Here is a 5,925-nt window from a genome sequence, read left to right on the forward strand (position 1 = left end):
AAACAGTCCCAAAGGTGATTTTTATTTCTTTTTTTCAGGAGGAAACGGGACTTCTTTGTTTTGGAAAATGTTTCGCTTCTCATCCAAGAAGCTTCTTTAGCTCTGACTGGATGGTGGGGGAAACAGAAGGATTTATTTCCTTGCAGACAGCTGGTCGTTTGCATCCTTTTACAGGGTCGTTGAGGCCACTTGGAGGTTTATCTGTGTCCTCGGGGTCACCTGAGTGGCGCTCCAGGTTGCTGTAGTCTGCAAATCCTCTGAACATCCATTCCTCCTCGCACACCATCCATTGGAAATCCAGTAGGATTTCCAGAGGCAAAATTGCAGGCTACAGGAACCATTTGCACTACTCAGGTGACCCTGAGGACACCGATAAACCTTCAAGTGGCCTCAACGACCCTCCAAAAGGATGCAAATGACCAGCTCAGCTGTCTGCAAGGAGCATAAACCCTTCCGTTCCCCACCATCCAGTCAGAGCTGAAGAAGCTTCTTGGATGAGAAGCGAAATGTCTTCAAAGAAAAACCTGAAACAGCACACAACCTGGGGACACAGATAAACCTCCAGGTGGCCTCAATGACCCCTTAAAAGGATGCAAATGAACAGCTGTCTGCAAGGAATATAAATCCTTCCATTCCCCACCATCCAGTCAGAGCTGAAGAAGTTTCTCGGATGAGAAGCGAAATGTCTTCAAGAGAAGAAAAAACAAGAAAGTCCAGTTGCTTCTTGAAAAAAAGCCCTTTTGGGTCAACCATGATGATCTGGATGGCTGAGAATCTCTACGGACTCTTCTTGAAAGCCTCCAGGGATGGAGCACCCAGCTTCTGAAGGCAAGTCATTCAGAGTAACAGAATAACACAGTTGGAAGGGAGGGAGGGACCGTCTGCTAAAATAAAGCCAGGCCATGCACACACTTGAAAGTAAATCAGGAAGCCTGTAATTGTGGGCTCTGTCTGGCAGGAATCCTTATCCACAGGAAATATTCCTGTGTAAATCTTGTAACAATCCTGGCTAGTTAGAAAGCTGATAAAAATAACACGAGTTAGACAACTTGCAGACCTCAGCTAAAAGTTAGGAATCGAGAGGGCAGCAAATCAAATGTGTACTAGATCACTCCTAGGGCATTCATTAGCCAAGACTTGGGACTAGGGACAGCTAGAGACCAACAGAAGGAATTGCAGAATTATTACTAAAATGTTTATTAGATGGTATTTCTTATTATCTCGCTTTCTCCCACCTTCTCCTTTAGTGAAAATGGAACAGATAACAGATAATCAGAGTTGGAAGGGACCTTGTAGGTCATCTAGTCCAAACCCCTGCCCAAGCGGGAGACCCTACATCATTTCTGACAGATGGCAGTCCAGTCTCTTCTTGAAAGTCTCAAGTGATGGCGCTCCCACAACTTCCGAAGGCAACTTCTGCTCCATGGGTTGATTGTTCTCACGGTCAGAAAGTTTCTCCTTATTTCCAGGTTGAATCTCTCCTTGTTCGATTTCCATCCATTATTCCTTGTCTGGCCTTCAGGTGCTTTAGAAAATAGCTTGACCCCTTCCCTCCTCCCTGTGGCGGCCCCTCAAATATTGGAAGACTGCTATCCTGTCTCCCCTGGTCCTTCTCTTCCCAGACTAGCCAGGCCCAGTTCCTGCAATCGTTCTTGATATGTTTTAGTCTCCAGTCCCCTAATCATCCAGGTTGCTCTTCTCTGCACTTTTTCTAGAGTCTCAACCTCTTTTTTATAGTGTGGTGACCAAAACTGGATGCAGGATTCTAGGTGTGGTCTTACTAAGGCTTTGTAGAGTGGTATTAGTCCCTCCCGTGATCTTGATTGTATCCCTCTGTTAATGCAACTTAGGATTGCATTGGCTTTTTTGGCTGCTGCTGCACACGGCTGGCTCCTATTTAGCTGGTTGTCCACTAAGACTCCAAGATCCCTCTATAAAACTTACTCAATCCTTTGTTCTTGGCTCTTGGCATTTTGACCAGGAGCCCTTTTCCATGGAGTGTACTCCAATAAAAAGCAATCAGAAAACCTGCACCTCGTGTCTGGCGTCCATCGTTGGCTTCGGCACCAGGCTCAGACCTGAATTGGGGACAACAGGAGATCCTCTAGTCCAGCTCCCTGCTTAAGCAAGAGACTCCATACTCAGACAAGTGACTGTCTTAGTCTCTTCTTGAAAACCTCCAGCGATGAAGCATCTACAACGTCTAGTGACAAGCAGTTCCCCTGGTTCATTGTCCTCACTGTTAGGAAGTTTAATCTCCTTAATTCCAGGCTGCTTGATTAGTTTCCATCTGTTGTTTCTTGTCCTGCGTTCAGGTGTTTTGGAAAATAGCTTGACCCCTTCTTCTTGGGAATGGGACAACTTGCCACAAGAAATCTCAAACGGAGTTCTAGGATTCTACCGCCATCATTGCAACGTTCTGCAGGTAGTCCTCAACTTACAACAATTCCTTTAGTGACTGTTCAAAGATACAAAACGGCTCTGGAAAAAAAGGGACTTACGACCGTTTTTCACACTTACGACCATTGCAACCTCCCCATGGTCAAGTCACTTGATCAACCTTCGGACACTTGGCAATTGGTTCCTATTTACTGACGGTTGCAGCATCCGGGGGTCACGTGATTCCCTTAAGCCCGATTCCCTTAATAACCAATTTATCAAACGGCAGTGATTCGCTTAACGGCTGTGGCCAGGAAGGTTGTAAAACAGGACAAAACTCCCCGAACAAATGTCTCTCGCTCAGCAAACAATTGTGGCTCCATTGTGGTCGTAGGTCGAGGACTACCTGTATAGCAGAGCAAACAGCACCCTCTGCTGGCCAGCTTGTTCCTTGCAACCTTCAAGGGCTGAAAAATCAATAATTCGTTTCCTTCCCGCCTCCCATTTCCAAGTGCCAAAACTTTGATCCTCGACTTACAACGGTTCCTGTAGGGATCGTTCAGAGTTACAACGGCGCTGACTCTGGACCGTTTTTCACACTTACAACCTCTGCAGTCTTCCCCACAGGGACGCAATCGAAATTCTGACGCTCGACTCACAATTGCGATTGTTCCAGTGTCATACGATCAACTTTTGCAACCTTCCGACAAATGGAAGTCAACAAGGGCAAACCAGATTCGCTCAAACGACCATTTTCCTAACTTAACAACTGCAGTGATTCACCACTAGGGTGGCCAGAAAGGGGGTAAAATGAGTCCAAACTCAGGGACCTTGGAGATCGTCTAGTCCAGCCCCTGCTCAAGGAGATAAGGGACTGTTTAGAGACCCTTCTTAAGAACCTCCAGGGGATGGAGCGCCCACTTAATAAATGTCTTGATTAGCAACAGAAATTTCAGGGTCCATTATGGTCGTAAGTCGAGGACTACCTGTATAAGGAATCCCTCCACTTGAGACCCGAATTTCCATGGCTAAGAAGGATGGTTGTTGAACGTCCAATAACGCAACTTGGGTTGTTGTTGTTTTTTTGCAACAGTGGTAATAAGGCCAATCCCTGCAGGTAAGTGAATCATACAGTCGAATGGTTGTAAGTCGAGGAGTAGCTGTAATTGCTAGAGGCCTCAGGGGTCATTGTTTAGGTTACTGAAGTGGGGTCCCTTGTAATATTGGGTTGTGTGGGGCATGTCACTGACATAGTGAGCTGTGACCCCCTTGTCTTTTTGATGTTTTATTGCTTTTTTTTTTTTAAAAAGAGTCTTTTAATCATCTAGTATAGTTTTTACATTTTACCTGCCATGAATTACTTATTCCTTTGTAATGTGTTAGGCTGGTCTTACCACTGGACTCTCTTGATTCCTTCTGGCTGTGCTCTTCCTTCCTTCCTTCCTTCCTTCCTTCCTTCTTCCTTCCCTCCTCCCTCCTTCCTTCCTTCCTTCCTCCCCTCCCCTCCCTCCTTCCTTCCTTCCTCCCTCCTTTCCTTTCCTTCCTTTCCCTCCCTCCCTCCCCCTCCCTTCATCTTCTTCCCCTTCTCCCTCCTCATTACTTGTTCCTTTTCTTTCTTTCCTTCTCTTTCCTCCCTCCCTCCCCTCCTCTCTTCCTTCCCCTCCCTCCCTCTCCTCCTTACTTGTTCTTTTCTTTCTTTCCTCTCTCCCTCCCTCTCCTCCCTCCCTCCCTCCCTTTTCCTTCCTCCCTCCCTCCTCCTTCATCTTCCCCTCCCTCCCTCCTTCCTCCCCCTCCTTCATCATTACTTGTTCCTTTCCTTTCTTTCCTTCTCTTCCTCCCTCCCTCCTCTTTCCTCCCTCCCTCCCTCCCTTTTCCTTCCTTTCCTCCCTCCTTTCCTCCCTTTCCCCCTGCACCCCTCCCTCCCTCCTTTCCTCTCGTCCCTCCCCTCCCTCTTCCTCCCTCCGTCTCTTGTTCTTTTCTTTCTTCCTTCTTCCTCCCCCTCCCTTCATCTCCTCCCTCCTCCCTCTCTTTTTCCTTCTTTCCTCCCTTACTTTTCCTTTTCCTCCCTCCCCTCCTCCTCCCTTCTCTTTCCTCTGTCTCTCCCTCCCTCCGTCATTACTTGTTCCTTTTCCTTCTTTCCTTCTCTTTCCGTCCCTCCCTCCCTCCCTTCCTTCCTTTCTTTTCCTTCCTTTCTTCCCTCCCCCCCTCCTCCTTCCTCCCCCTCCCTCCTTCCCACCTTCGCCCCCCCGCCGCCTCTCTCCTCCTCCTCCTCCTCCTCCTCCTGCCCGGCTCCTGCCTTTTCTCCGCCTCCCTTTGTTTCCGTCTCCCGCGGCCGGCCAGGCGAGGATGCTGCCGGCCTGAAGCAGAGCAGCGCCGGGGCCATGACTGCTGCTTCGGCGGCGGCGGCGGCGGCGGCAGGTACGGCGGGCCAGGTGCGGAGGCTCCGGCGTCCCTCCCGGCCCCGCAAGCCTCGGCGGTCTGCGAGGCGAAGGTGCCTCTGAGCACGTACAGAGGGCGGGCGGAAAGGAGGGGGAGGGGGCTTTGGAGCGGGGGGGAGGGAGTCTTCCTGGAACCCCTCCCCATCCCCGGGGGCTTCGTTGCACCCACTTGCCGGCGTTGGGGAAAAGGTTCCTGAGCATGGTCAGAGGGCGGCCGCGGGGGAAAAAGCTGCGGGAGGGAGGCAAAAACCTTAAACCGGTAAGAAAAGAGAGGAGGAACCATAGGAAGGAGCGCAGATCAGCGCTTCTCACCCTGGGTAAACCTTTCAAGATGGGTGGACTTCAACTTCCCAGAATTCCCCAGCCAGCATCGGGGGTGGGGCTGGGGAATTCTGGGAGTTGAAGTCCACCTGTCTTGAAAGGCTTACCCAGGGTGAGAAGAATGGCTTGTTATGGAGATGCGTTTTGCCAAACCTGACCTCTTGGGTGGGGGGAGGGAGGGGAGGGGGATAAGGAGGGGAGGAGGGAGGGGCTCTTTGAGATCATCCAGATGGGCCGGGGTGGGGGTGGGGGTTTCTGTCATTCTCCAGTCCAGCTCTTAATTTTTGTTCAACTCATATCAATAATGAAGATTTAAAAGCGCCCTCCACAAAGGTGATCTCTCTCTCTCTCTCTATTCTCTCTCTCCCTTTCTCTTTTTTAATTATTTCTCTCTCTCCCTCTCTATCATCCATCTTTGTCTGTCTGTCTATCATCTATTTATATCTATTAATATCTATATCTTTAAGAAGAGCTTAGATAACCGTTTGTCTGAAGTGGTGTAGGGTTTCTTGCCTGAGCAGGTGGTTGGACTAGAAGACCTCCAAGGTCCCTTCCTGCTATTCTATTCTATTCTATTCTATTCTATTCTATTCCATTCTTTATCTATTCCATTCTATTCCATTCTATTCTTCATCCCAATATTCTATTCTATTCTATTCTATTCTATTCTATTCTATTCTATTCTATTCTGTTATTATTCTATTCTGTTATTATTCTATTCTATTCTATTCTGTTATTATTCTATTCTAGTCTAGTCTATCCTATCCTATCCTACCTTCCTATCCTA

Source organism: Notechis scutatus, chromosome 1 (assembly GCF_049901735.1).
Source record: "Notechis scutatus isolate UNSWTSFEM ecotype Mainland chromosome 1, rNotScu1.2, whole genome shotgun sequence".
In the NCBI taxonomy this organism is placed as follows: domain Eukaryota; kingdom Metazoa; phylum Chordata; class Lepidosauria; order Squamata; family Elapidae; genus Notechis; species Notechis scutatus.